General features: G+C 39.1%; 1 protein-coding gene across 2 annotated transcripts in view; it reads right to left on the bottom strand.

Annotated features, from left to right (window-relative positions):
• exoc3l2b (exocyst complex component 3-like 2b) overlaps window positions 1–12,316 on the bottom strand; it is a 64,410-nt gene extending 52,094 nt beyond the window's left edge. Inside the window, exon 1 of one of the 2 annotated variants that reach the window (XM_038297702.1) lies at window positions 12,029–12,316. The gene's annotated coding sequence lies outside the window, so the exon portion shown is untranslated. Of the gene's footprint in view, window positions 1–4,155; window positions 4,287–12,028 lie in introns of those variants that run through there. The other variant, XM_038297701.1, reaches the window with a different exon arrangement.
• Between the last annotated feature and the right edge of the window lie 730 nt (window positions 12,317–13,046).

The raw sequence follows: 13,046 nt of genomic DNA, 5'->3' as shown, positions 1-13,046 counted from the left end.
ATCAGTAAATAACAGGTTATGTCGCGCTGACATGCTGTCAGACTATTACCTATCTTTGTTTTCATGAAGTGGATGCTCACTGTGATATAAATTCTATCTGCTTTCTGCAAAAATTAATGCCCTCTTCTTTTCCATCATCACATCCAGAGATGGCAAAAGTACTCACTTTCCGTACTTGAGTAAAAGTACAGATACTTGTGTTAAAAAATACTCTGGTAAAAGTGGAAGTGATTAAACTTCTTTACTAAAGTAAAAGTAACAAAGTACAGGCTTGTAAATTTACTTAAAGTATAAAAGTAAAAGTAGAAACCACTTTTTTCATGCCGTTGCCGACATTTTAAATGGATGTCTGCCAATAGGACTAGATCTCCGTTGTGTTCATTTTCAATCACCTCGTCGTCCATGCTACTATGCTAACGCTGCCGCCACCAAGCTGCAATGATTTGCCGCGAATGAAAACCGCCGAATCTGTCGATTCATCTTGTAGTGGTGCGTCAAATGCAACGTAGATTCCCATCCAATTAGATTGAATTTGGTATTGATGACGTGAAAAATAATAACGGTAACTCCATTAAAATGTTTCAAAACTAAAGTAACGAGCCAATTTTTTAAAATGTAAGGAGTAGAAAGTACAGATATTTGTGTAAAAATGTAAGGAGTAGAAGTAAAAAGTCGCCATAAAAATAAGTAGTAAAGTAAAGTAAAAATATCAGGAAAATCTACTTGAGTACAGTAACAAAGTATTTGCACTTTGTTACTTCCCATCTCTGATCACATCTCAACCTTCCAAGGAGCAGAGAAGTAACGCTGCTCCTCCATGCAGTGTGGCTAAATGGGAGCTATATAGGCAATAACATAGAGAGTTTATCGAGCTTTTATTTTACAGTAAGAACCACATAAAGTTTATTCTGAATCCTTGTGACCAATAAACAGTGTAAATAATCACGGTCCTGACTCTGCTCTAGCATGATTTTAGTGATTACTTCTCTTGCAAATACCAGTAAAGCTCCACTTAAGAATGAAGAGTGGTGACCAATAGAGGAAAGCGGTAACATTACATCACTGAAGGAAATTTCTTCAAAGTTGGCATTAATAATTAATCAGATCCTGCAAATTTTGCATTAATCGACAGCTAATCATAACAGGATTATTTGTTTACATCCGAAGAGAAACAGCTAAATCTTGGAATGTCTCGGAGCACCTGACCCAGTCGACTGATTTTAAAGTCCTTAGCACCTGCAGATGTCGAGAAATCACAGATTTTAAACTTTTATTACAGGCAGAGACATATAGCAAAGTGCTGCTGTCAAATGTTGAACTGCAGCCCAAACATGAACAAGTCCTGCACAGAGGGAGTGAGGAGAAAAAAAATGTCATCTCATATTCCTGCAGAGGACTTTGAGTGAGAGCCTGGCATGTGCGATAAAATCCTGTCTAAATTCAGGGGGAGAGCTCAGGGGGAAAAACAAACACTTTCTTGTGTCGAAGACGATGGAGGGAACTGTAACCACAGCAACACTGTCTCATCTGTCACTTCTAAACATGAAAAACTTAACGAAACACTCAATCCAACAAATCTGCTCCAACTTTTCCTAAAGACGGAATGCATACATCTTCCAACACAGCTGGGTAGAGGAGGCAGCCAATCAGACGCTAACGTCGGTGTGATGTAAGTACTGAGTTCAGAGCCTGCAGAGAGCCATCAGAGTTCAGACAGAAGCCGGCAGTTCTGTGTGTTTCTGTCACTGAGAGGAAGCGAAAAATGAGAAAGTCAGCAGGGGAGAGGGGGATTTTCCCATTTTCATCCTCACTTCATTCATGCCATTCATATTCCTCTCCTGATTCCATCCAGCAGCCTGCAGAGCAGCTTCAATGAAGGGGAGGAGGAGGAGGAGGAAGGAGGCAGGAAGCGCAGCGCTGAAGGTTGAAAAAGAAAGCTGTGACAGATGAAGAAAGGAAAAATAGACTTTAATCAGCCTCTATTCTTCTGTTTGTTTGCTGTTTCAGTGAAACACATCCGGACTCAGAGACCAGACGGGGTCAGTGAACGCAGCGCCGAAGCAGTCAGCCCATCATGCAGCAGATAAACTCCTGCATCGCTCTGAAACCCAGAAACTGATGCAGAATCTGCTGAATTATTTCAGGCTTTCCAACACAGGTGCAGCGTGTCTGCAGGTCTGATCTTCAGGCTGCTCTTTGATGCCAGCACACATATTTTCTTCAAATCCAAACCAGATCTTTAACTTTGCAAATCAGTCCAAGAGGTGAGGCGAAGTAAAATAGTTTTATATTCTCAGACTCATTCCAGCTTCAGTAAAACATGCAGCAGGAATCTGAGCACACAGACTGAACCAAACTAGTCATAAAAGTCGACCTAAAGGTGTTTCACCAGGATAAGCTTTCTTACACTGACTCAGGACGAGTCAGTGAATGCACCATGTGCATTTTACTGTGAAATGTTCAGCTGAAGTTTTTGCTTTGCTTTGCGGTAGCTCCAAGTTCAATCTTATGCACAAGCTGCTCTCTAACTGGATCAGCGTTCAAGTTAAAAATTAGCCAACGCTGCTTATTTAAACTCTTCAACCAGCAGCATTACAGCTGGAAAGCTAAAGCTGTCATCTGCCTTCTTATTCTTCTGCAGTTCTCTCTTTTTTAACTTTTTACTGTGCAAATAATAAATGAAACCTCTTATAAAATATCACCCTGTTTAAATTCAAGCAATCAACCGTTAGCATGTTTCTGGAATCACATCTAACGAGTAAGAAGACCTGACAAAAAAAAAACTGATTTATGGATGCAGGCAACCTTTAAGTGATTAGAAAAATAAAAGTCCAAAAAAAAAAGGCACTGAGGTAATCAAGGTACATCTGCACTGATCAAAAAAGGATAAATCACACTGTTACTACATTAGAAGATCAGTTTCTATTCCTTTAAAATATTAGGAGGAAAAACTGCAGGTAAAAACTGATCTAACGTTTGAATCTCCATGCATATTTCAATTATTAGTGTATGAATGCATCAAGTATGGTTTATTTTAAGCACATGATAGAGGAAATCCTGTGAAAAGCTCTTTTACTTTAAGTTCCTTTAAAGCAAATTTGTCAAATAAGAAGCAGATTCTTCTGCCTTACAATAAACAACGCTGACAGTCAACTGAGTTCAGCTGAGACTTGAATTAACTCTTTGGATGTTCCTTAAAGACACTTTGTTTCTCTGTTGTCCATTTAAATAGATTCCGCTGCTTTCTGTTGCAAAGTCACTGTTCAGCGACTCTTAGAGAATACAGAGAAAATTCCAGAACGCTTCAACACTAAATGAATCAACCTCTTAGAAAAACATGAAGATACAAACTTTTTTCTTTTTGTTTTGTTTTTTTCCAAGACACAATGTTTTTACTTGCATTTCCAATTAAATAATTTCACTAGGTTGCTGTAGGGCTTCCTGCGATCTCAAACTAGACCGCTAGATGGCAGTATGTGGCACACACTGGTTCTTTAAATATTTTGTTGCAAATTAGAACATGAAGTTTTGGTCACATAGTTGTGATGTTAAAATAGTAGAATTAATAAAGTTCCTGTAGTCTGTCAGTGACACCTGACAGTACAAGAGACGGATCAGATGGAAAAGCTTTAAGCTGCAGGAGAATAAAAAAAATCCATCAGGACCACATTCAGTTATTGCGTATAAATGTCCCGGCAGGAAAATGGATCTGATCTGAGGCGGTTCCACCTCTTATCTGACACCATCTGTCTGGGTTAATCAGTGACACCATACGGCCTCAAACACCTCAATGAGAAACCAAAGTCATCCAAAAAGAAGCTAACTGCACTGGCAGTTCTGGAGGATTCAGACTAAATAATAAAGAAATTAAAGGATCAAAACATAAACGACTCATTTTTCTCTACTGATGTCTTGTTTAACATTAAAATTGGCAAAAGCAGCAGATATTAGGCTGATAGCCCTGAATGAAATGTCACTGCCTCTAATGATCAGTTTAGTTTAAATCTGGAGTCACTTTCACTCATTTCATAATAATCAAAATCTATAAATAGACACAAAAACATCTGATCAAACTTATTTCTGGGCATGGAAACCTTTTAAGATTTCTCCTTCTGGAGTTTTTTTCTCAGAGCTTCAGTCAGTTTCTAGACTTACTGTTTGCAGACATGTTGGCGGATCAGCGGCTCAACCTGGACTCAGAATCCGGACCTGGAGCGTCAACAGCGGGGGAGAGAGTCTGATGTGACCAGGAGCTTTGAGCGCACTAACGTCCCGCAGCTGAGTGCGCAAAGTGCGGGGGGGAGGGAGCGCTCATGGGGAGGGAGGCGTTCAGGGACAGTCGGACGTTTGCAACAGTTTTGAAAAAATAAATACAGCAGCTGATTCTCAGTGTTCCTACAGTCCCTGAAGGCATCGGATCAGTCAGCGCTCCTGTCCATTTAGCTGAGTCTGTTTTTTTTTTTGTTTAGTTTTTTTTGTTTTTGTTTTTTTTTGTTGCTTTTTTCTGTTTTTATAAGGTAATGTTGTTTTGAAGGAGCCTGTTTTCCCTGAGCAACATTTCAAATTCAAATTAACAGCAGTTCAGGTAGAAACTTTCTCTCTCTATGTCTTTTGTGTTTCTTTATTCTTCTAGTGAACAAACATGTTTTAAATGTTTGTTCTTTTCATATTATTAGCTCTTGTGTCTGCAAATTGTTTTCAGAAATGTCACGCCAGAATATCCAATTGTGGGACAATAAATACATTTCTTATCTTATGGATGGCTGTGTGTTTCCTGGATGGGACCGCTTGTGGAGCTGGTTGACAAGTTCCTTTGTATCTCTGCTTCTGTCTCCTTGAACTCCAGTCGGCCTTAGATGGCCGCTCACACTGAGCCTGGTTCTGCTGGAGGTTTCTTCCTGTTAAAAGGAAGTTTTTCTTCTCCACTGTCACTACAAGCTTTCTTAGAGTGAGGGATTGCATTTGAGTCGACTGGTTTTCCTCATATAGAAAACTTTGAATCAATTTGACTGGATAATCTGATTGAATTATCTCTGTAATATTCCTTGAGATGAAATTTATATATATAAAAAAAAACTTTTCAGAAGTTTAAGTTGGATTTTGGGGAATATTTTAATAGAACAAATGACAAATGTAACATGTTTGTATTTGAAAGGTAGCAGACCTCTGTACTAGAACATACTGGTTTGTAATGCCGTTCCAGGACGTTCTGTGGTTCCACCTGATGGGTAATTGATGAATAATTTGGGATCATCTGTCAGCTCCACTGGATGTGAACGGTTAAAAAAGCTGCATAAGCATGCAGGGTCTGTGTGTGACATTCCTGTTAATTGGAGTCATCCATCAGACTGCTAGAAACACATGCATCGCACAAAAGCTCTGAAAATCCACTTTCCACATTGTTCCACCAGCTCAAACACACTGATCTGTGTTCTCTGTTCATTTCAGAAGCTTCATGGACCTAGTTCGCTTTCTGGTTCCCATCAAGCTGTGCTTGCTTAGATTTATGAAATCATGTTTAATTGTGTGAAACGACTGAGAATATGTCTGATGTTGTGCAACATTTGATGTACTGTTGAAGCAAGAAGTTAAGTTATGATGGAGTGTCCTCCTGGGACCCGCTCTGCTCCATCAGAACTCCATGTTTTATTTTCATCAACTGTGTTTTCCAGGAAGTCCTTCAGATTTGAACATTTAAAAGCAGAAGTAAAACATCACTAATTTTCCTACTGACAAAGGAGTAAAGCATGGAAGCTGTTATCGTGTTCCTCTATCAGCAGGACATGCCGGGGCATTTAAGTTATGTCCCACAGAGATATTCATCTGTGTACAATCTGAGGGTTGCAAGATCAGACCCTGAAGCAGCTCCATAAGGGATGTTGCATAACTGCGACAAACATCAATGTGGACAGGAGCAGAAGAGGATGCTGCAGCTAATGATGCTGCTTTGGGTTCAGTGAAAAATCCTTTTCCGATTAATGAAGCTGCCACCAGACCGATCCCCATCACAGCAACTTTTAAAGCTTTTTTCTTTTTCTCAGACAACATTTATCAGGAGAGTTATAGTATTTACAATGGTGATAACAGTGAGTATAATAAAGTCTAATAAAGAAGGTGCAGCACAGGCGTAACTTTCTGAAGGACTGCTGTGGACATGTCCCCACCAACTTTGGCCTGGTGGGGACAATCCCCACCGATAATCTTTGCTTTCCCCCCCCTTTCCACTCATTTACTTTAGACAAAGGTAACAGGTTGGGTGCAACTAACTGTGTTCAGAGCGTTTTGAGTCTTTGTAACATCGTTAGATCTGTAGCGTTGAGACAGATGATTTGCGGGCGCATTTCACTGACGTACAGAGTAGCTATGTGGGTGGAGGAGAGACACAGCAGCATTAACCAGCAGCTACTTTGATGTTTAAGTAAAAGTTAGGAGACGGGTTGGTTAAAAAATCAGAGATCATGCCACCGAAAAATCAGTTCATTAGGCATACAGAGCTTTTTCAGCTAAAAATGGCAGCAGATTGTAAGTTTATACAAGTTCGTATTATAATGCAAGATGCTCGAGAAAACATTTTATTCTTTACTAGTTAAAAAAAGCTGGGCTTCTCAGAGGACCATGACTCCCAGTTACAGAATCAGACTGCAGATCTTCTACATATCTTGAAAAAAAAATTACGGCATCATTATATTAGTATAGGTTCATAAATCTTTTGAACCCTCTGATGCATGAATTATGAAAGCCTTGATCAAGATTTTTTTCTCAAGGTTTTTTCTTATTCTTAGGACATGAAAAAAAATGTTTAACTTTTTTTCCCAAAAATATTGTTGTTTCATGAAGTTACAGATATGTCCACTGGAGTGGACTATGCGCACATGAGAACTCAATATAAAATATTATGAATTTATTTTAAAAAAAAATAATGATCTAGTATTCTGTTGTAAAAAATGCAGACCATTGATTCATTTTATGCTTTGAAAAATATTTCAACATATTTTGTTAAATTTTTTACATTATAAAGGCACAATGTTAAGAACCGAATAAGGAAACCAATGACACTCATAGCTTACTGAAGTGACTGAAATTCCTCAGGATCTGCTGCTGCCTTGAATGTCTCCTGAAGTGTACTTAGGAAGGGTCTTACAATGGGGAGCCTATATGTGTTTGCTGGGCGGTAAGGTTTCACTATAGAAACCATAGAATTAAAGAGATATTTACTTTGTAGTAGCTGTCCACTACAGTGACCACTACGCACCAGAGGGTTAAACAGAGCACAGAGAGAAGTAGGGAGAGGTGCAGATTTAAAGGGGAAACAGATTTACTGAGACATGCAACATGCAATAAAATATATCTCCAAGTTTACCAGAAAGTTTACAAGAAGAAAATATGCTATGCTATATTTCAAATGCAGCATATCCATATTTTTCTAGATGGATGGAATGGAAATTGTACTTCTAGGAATGCATGATATATCGATGTTGGCATCGGAATCGGCTGTTATTCATTATTTTTTTATACATGAATTTTTTGGGGGCCATGTATATATAAGGCACCAAAAGGCATCCTTTTATCTATAAATATCAGTGTATTATGTTTCTCTTGTGTTCTCAGCAATAGGTAAGCATTCATAAATATATGTTTGAGCTCATTTTTGGAAAATACAGAAACCTAATGAAAGCATTCGGGTCGAGTAACTGTAGATCCATCAGCCCCCACCCTTAGAGCGCCCCCACCAACTTTCCTCACAAAGTTACACCCTTGAGGTGCAGTAATGTGTTACCTTTGGTTTGTCAGCAAAGCCACACCTCAGCAGCGCCTTCAAACGCCTGGAAAAAAAAAATCTTTATCTGCCACTTAAAAGCTGCAAACTTTGTCCCATTCTCTCAGCCAACCTTCTCATCTGTTTCCTTCCTTACATCCCTCAACTCTGTGTAGCATCCTTTCTCCACACTCACTTTTACTTCAATTACAATCTACTATCTAGAGTTGCAAAACTGTTATATTAAAACATACTTATCTCAATGTCTCCTTTCTTTATTAAAAAACACCTGAGGAATTGCTGATAGTGATCAGTATTCAAAGTGGAGAAACTGCTTCACTAAGCAAGGAAAACGGTTGGTTTTACACCACTGGATACCGCTGCATTAAAGGCACAGGCAGGGAATCATCCAGTTCTGTTAGCAGCAGGAGATAGGTCTTCTCCTTGAGAGGAACAAAACCTATAATAATAAAAGTATGTAAATGGGTGCATCATCTGCATATTATTGACTTCCACATTTTCTTTTGATTATGTGAGCACACCAAGAAAAGCAATACTTCAAAACATAAATTAATGAAATGTCACAAAGTTTACTTTTTATTTAATATGAACCATGTGAGAGAATATCAATAAAATTCATATTTAGCAGGGAAAACGGTTGTACTGTTAACTTTACAACATAGGGTACCTCTGCTTTATAGAAACAAACAGGGAATTATCGGGTTCTGTTACCAGAAGGAGAGAAATGCTCTATTTGAGCAGAGCAGAACCTATAACAATGAAAGTAAATAAATAAGTGCATCATCTGCATATAAAGTGACTGCTGCATTTGTTTTACTATAAAGGCAAAATAAGAACAGCATCGTTTCTGAAACATAACCTTAATGAAACCCTAAGTAGAGACATTTCTTTTTGTGAATAAGATGATATCTTCATGTATCAGTCATGAGTTTCTTATCCTTACATTCAGTTTGGTTTTATGAGCTCAGTGGAAAATCAATCCATGTATGAATCTGCTAAGCGTTTCAGTGATTCCAGCGAATTGATTTGGTGCTAAAAAGCATCAGAAGATAAAAATCACAGAAACATTTGTTCTGATTAAAGTTTATTTTATGGATTTCAAAAAGATACAAATGTAGCCAAGCACATTTTGATGATCAGTTATTGGTTGTTTCTTGTTTTAGCTTCCCAACGTTAGACAAACGATCTCAATCAGCACAGCTTCAAACCTAATCATAATGTGTTTAAACTATCTTTGGTTTTTTTGGTGATTTGAGTCCCTGATGATTCAGCTGGAGGCGTTTTACCTCTGAAATCAAACTGCTTCTGAAAGAGGAAAGTTGTGCTGCTGATTCAGCACCTAAACTTTATTAGAAGAGTGTTTTTGTGGTTTTATTCGGGTCAGTTGGTCACAAAAGGAGAAGTTCTTACAGTCAAAAGGCTGAGAGCTGCTGTTATTCTGCTCCTGTCATTGGTTCAGCCTTGTTTCATAACACTGCCTTTCAGAGAAAGAATCGAAAATGGCCATGTTTAAAGATCAGTTTCGTAAAAAAAATAATTTCAGGGATTGAAATGTGGACACCTCTAAGTTTTCTCTCAGAAATTAGTTCTAGGTTTCAATTATAGATCAATGGACAAACAGATAATTTGTGGATCAATGAAATCTCTTGATTTTCAGTGTGTTAACCAGGCAAAAGAAATAGAACCTATCTTTCATTTTTATCATTATCATCAAATATAATTAAACATTTTTTGATAGTTATTTAAGAAGACGACTTGTAATACTTTAATTATAACTTTAAAATGACATCATTTCAACATGACAGACCCAGGGAATTGAAAACTTAACTTTGAAGTACTTCCTTTGGCTCCATATTCTTTGGTCTAACTATATGAGAAAGTACCTCGGCTGACAGGCCGCTGATTTTCCTTCTTCCTTTTGCATCGGTCTCCATTTGTAGGTCTGGTTTTTCAACATTAAAGTTACTCAAAACAAACCAACAGTACTTTTTCCTTGTGGACAATAACATTTCTAACCACCTACTACACACTTAAGAGATTTGAATTGTTTTGTATTCTTATCATCAATGGTGAGAAAACATGATTTTTCTATGTAAAAACAGTAATAATCACTGAATAGGGATCAAAAAAACATGACAAGGTTATTTTTCTTTAGATTTAAAATAATTTCTGTAAAAGTGGTCCTTCATCATTTGTTACAAAACATTCAGATACTTTAAAGTCGAAAAGTTTCATTTTTACACCCAAATCTAAGCACATTATTTAGCTATCAGTCTGAAAAACTGTCTGCCAGAAGGAAAAACCTTAGAAATTAAAACTGGACCTGGAGTTTTATCTACCTATCTGTCTGTCTCCTTCCGTATGTAAAGTCATGTGAATAAATTCCAACTGGTGAGGAAATGTACAGGATGGAAGATGGAGATACAAAATAATGATTCACTGGAGTCAAACATCAGACGTCCTGTTAGGAGTCAGAACCTTCAGGGTTCTGCAGGTTTTGGTCTACTAAATGTGGACTGATGGCTGTTGGATCAATCTAATACAGCTTCCCCTAACCTTTATCAACATTTAACATCTTCTAACAGAGTTCTAAAACTGGCATTACCTAAGGGAACCAACACCAGATGGATGGATGGATGGATGGATGGATGGATGGATGGATGGATGGATGGATGGATGGATGGATGGATGGATGGATGGATGGATGGATGGATGGATGGATGGATGGATGGATGGATGGATGGATGGATGAAAAAAATCATCTGTTTAAACGTTCTGTTGGTTTATCTTATAACGTGATTCGTTCTCATTTAATTTACAAATGCCAATTATCAAAAATAACTGAAGTCACTTCAAGAATTAATTTCTAAACGGTTATTCACTTATTAAAATCCACCTAAAGAATTCAGCCTTGAATGGAAAAACGTATTGCACCCCTTTGATGTTATGTCTTAAAGCAGCTGTGTTAGCTGCATCTTCTGAAAGATGGACCAAGCTTCACAAAACACAACCAGGTCTAATGACCACCGGACTAACAGAACCCAAAGATCCCTGAAATTGGACCTGTCTGACAACACGAAGCAGGTTAAGATATCACCAAATATCATCTAATAATGAGGTTCAAGATCAGATGAGAAACAAGAACATCGCTGACCTTCAAAATGGATTTCCCAGTCAGAACCAGGATCCATTCATCCATAGAACATAACCTTACTGCAGAGGCCGACTAACCAACATTACTCCAGGAGTTCATTAGGACTCATCTGGAAGGAGAACAACATCAAGGCTCTACAGGCCTCAGTTAAGGTCAGAGGTCATAGTTCAACAATAACAGAGAGAGAGTGGAACGTTCTACAACCAGAACAATTGCTAACCCCAAAGAACACCTACATTTTATTAAGACACCATTGCACCTCCAGTCAAACATGGCAGTGGTAGTATGATGATCTGGGCTGCTTTTCCTGCTTCAGGACCTCCTGTGATTGAAGGAATCTCTGGCAGGAAATGCTGAAGATGACCTGAAGATGAAGCTCACCTCGGTTCTACAGGAGCACAGTTATCCAAAGAACATCTTCATCTCAGAGAGACTGAAACGGTAAAACAGTGAGACAGGTTTGGAGAGGCCTAGTCAAAGTTTGGATTCAATCTAATTGAGATGCTGACGCTGATTGAGGCAGATCCTTTCTGACACAAACAGGTGGGCTTGGATTGATTTTTCCTCATAATTCCTAAAAATCTTATTTTGAAGTCATTTTTTGTCTCATTTTACCAACAGTTTTAGAATGTGAATTCGTTTTCTCAGGACTGTGGATAGTTTATCTTTCTTAGGAGCCGGTTCTGGTCCGGTTTTTGGCTCTTGTCTGTTTAGGTTCTCTGATGAACTCCCTACCAGCAGCAGTGAGTTCTTAGTGAGAAGACTTCCTGCCTGTCTCGTCCTGTGGGGGTTGTGTTTATCTGAGCAGGAACATCAGAGGAACCTGCAGCATGCGGAGCTGCAGAAAGCATGAGCCAGTGGTTCTGATGAAACACCTGCAACCGGGATCAGTGCCACCCAGTCATGTGTGAAGTGTATTTTTTCGGAATCTTGAAGTTTTGGATCTTTTGGAGAAACTCAAGTCCCTTCAGAAAGCAGAGCTTTAACTCAGCTTTGAAACGTTTGTTAAATCTACTCTCCAGTATGTCCCTACCTTACAGTCAGCTCAAGACTCACACAGAACCACAGATGCAGAATGAAGCTGCTGCTCTTCTTACCTTTTCACAGAGAAACAGCAAAACAACCAGGACGTCCTGTCAGATCAGAATCATCTCTGAGTCCAGTCAGGTGTATGTTCTTCTCAGATTGCCCCAGATGTTCCTGCAGGTTAATGGAAAGCCTGGTTCCTTCTTCTTTAGCTCCAGTGTGCCAGATCCTGCTAAATTCCTCCAGATTCTGCAGGTGGTTCCACGGCCTCCTTCTAGTTCTGCAGGGTTCTGTGAGGTTCCACAGCTCTGTGCGTTAAATGTGTTCCTTTCTGGATCTCCTGGTATCTCTCGTGGCTGAGCTCCCTGTGAGCTCTGCTCCTTGTTTCCTGTTTGTTTTATTTTGTTGCTGCAGCAGGAAATGGTCATCTTTTCCCTTTCCTGTCCAAGAAACCCCCTGCCACCCCCCACCCCCCCCCCCCACCACACACACACAAGAACACACCTACACATACACACACATGCATGCAGTTGGTAAGACCAATTAACTGACTCATTGACAGGGTCTCTAACTCTTGAAACTTTCCCAGCAATAATTTCTTCTGAAACCTTCTAAAAGTCAGAATGTGGACAGATAGACGCTGCGCTGTCCTACTGTAGCTTCAGTAGGACAGACTGTCAAAAAGTCCACTTTCAGTCCGACATCAATCTTTAAACAGCTCTATCACACAAGGTGCTGAACTTAACCTGTTCTTCATGCAAAAGGGACGAGAAGAAAGTTTCAGTTCGCTGAGTCGTGTAGCAGGCCTAGTGCTTGTAGTAGAAGGTGCATTGATTAAACTCTGTGAACGATATGTAAAATACTTTACACAAAAAACTTGCTGTTGTCTAAGTCTAAGTGAACACTTCTGTACAGTGAAGCATGGTGTTGGCAGCATGATGGTGTTGAAAGCTGATGCTGTTTCTGGGCTTCAGTTCAGCTTTCAACACCATCATCCCACAGGATCTGATGGGAAAACTGGAACAGCTGGGCTTAAATACACCCCTCTGCAACTGGCTGCTAGACTTCCTCACAGAGAGACCTCAGTCA

This window comes from Cyprinodon tularosa, unplaced genomic scaffold, assembly GCF_016077235.1.
Source record: "Cyprinodon tularosa strain WSP-4 unplaced genomic scaffold, ASM1607723v1 ctg394, whole genome shotgun sequence".
Classification (NCBI taxonomy): Eukaryota; Metazoa; Chordata; class Actinopteri; order Cyprinodontiformes; family Cyprinodontidae; genus Cyprinodon; species Cyprinodon tularosa.
Note: the sequence above shows the minus strand (reverse complement) of the source record. Positions and strands in the feature narration are given on the sequence as shown.